General features: G+C 33.6%; 1 non-coding gene across 1 annotated transcript; it reads right to left on the reverse strand.

Annotated features, from left to right (window-relative positions):
• Positions 1–913: 913 nt before the first annotated feature.
• On the reverse strand, positions 914–1,020 carry LOC132419047 (U6 spliceosomal RNA). Its single transcript, XR_009518071.1, has one exon. It is a non-coding gene; the product is annotated as a U6 spliceosomal RNA (small nuclear RNA).
• Positions 1,021–1,335: the final 315 nt, after the last annotated feature.

Consider the following 1,335-nt stretch of genomic DNA (forward strand, 5'->3'; position numbering starts at 1 on the left):
AGTGGTTAAGCCCCCAATGCAGGGGACACAGGTTCGAACCCTGGTCCAGGAGGATCCCACATGCCACAGAGCTGCTGGGCCCATGCACCACAACTACTGAGCCTGCGTGCCACAAGTACTGAAGCCTGTGCACCTGGAGCCTGTTCTCCCCACGTACCACAACGAAGAGTGGCCTCCACTCGCTGCAGCTAGAGAAAACCCGCGCACAACAACGAAGACCCAACACAGCCAAAAATAAATAAGTAAATAAAATAAATTTATTAAAAAAAGAATATATTATAATATAATGTATTATTAATGTAAGTATTTTGAGAGATCTGGAGACAGAAAATTTTAGTTATAGAAGTAAAAGGTTTGAGACTCCTTTTGGTCTTTGTGGCAAAAAAATTTCCAATGTTTTAAGATATCACATTATTTCCATTGCTTATAAACAATATACATATATAGCATATAAAATTTGAGAAACAGAAGAGAAAGAATATAAAGATCCCAAGTGATTTTAACGCTCATATATAACGACTTTTAAACTTCTGTATATTTTCACATAGATGAAATAGAAAATGTATCATTTCATAGCCATATTTTTCTACTTAATATTGAGATTTTTCACTGAAAATAAAACCTCACATTGCCATATGATGCCAGATAGTCTATAATAAGAATAGTAGAATTCAAGAATATCGAATGCCAAATGATGAATGTGTTTCTCCTTTTCTGAATTTATTTGCATGTCCTCCATTAAGGATGGAGATCCTGAGAAGAGGCAGTGGCCAAAAGGCTTTTTTGAGTTTATATGAAGGAAAAGGTGAGTTATAACAACCTTAGATTTCTTAATGTTGCTTTCAAAATCTTGGTTTCTTTAGCTTAATATCACATACGTCATTTTTTTTTTTTTTTGCAGTCCAAAGGTATTGAAAACACGGATTGCTTCATGAATTTGTGTGTCATTCTTGCGCAGGGGCCATGCTAAGTGTCTCTGTATCATTCCAACTTTAGTATATGTGCTGCTGAAGCGAGTGCTCATATTTGTCAAATTTATCAATCATATATTTTCCATCAAATCCATTAAAATAGTCATAGGAATATAAAGATACAAATAAAGTTTAAAATAAAAATTTGAATAATTTAGTGAAATAATTTATCTCTTAGTGTTTTTGTTTTCTTGGAATTTACTATTTAATATAAGGTTTACCCCAAACTGAAGTTAATTTCTAATTAATTCAGGTCAGTAAAGTGAGATTCAGTGAGTTATTACCTTAGGCCAATTATAGTTCTTTGGCAACCTAAAGAGTTAATATAGCTTTCAAGTTTGTCTACTTGACAACTGGGAAAGAG

The sequence above is a fragment of the Delphinus delphis genome, chromosome X (genome assembly GCF_949987515.2).
Source record: "Delphinus delphis chromosome X, mDelDel1.2, whole genome shotgun sequence".
Classification (NCBI taxonomy): Eukaryota; Metazoa; Chordata; class Mammalia; order Artiodactyla; family Delphinidae; genus Delphinus; species Delphinus delphis.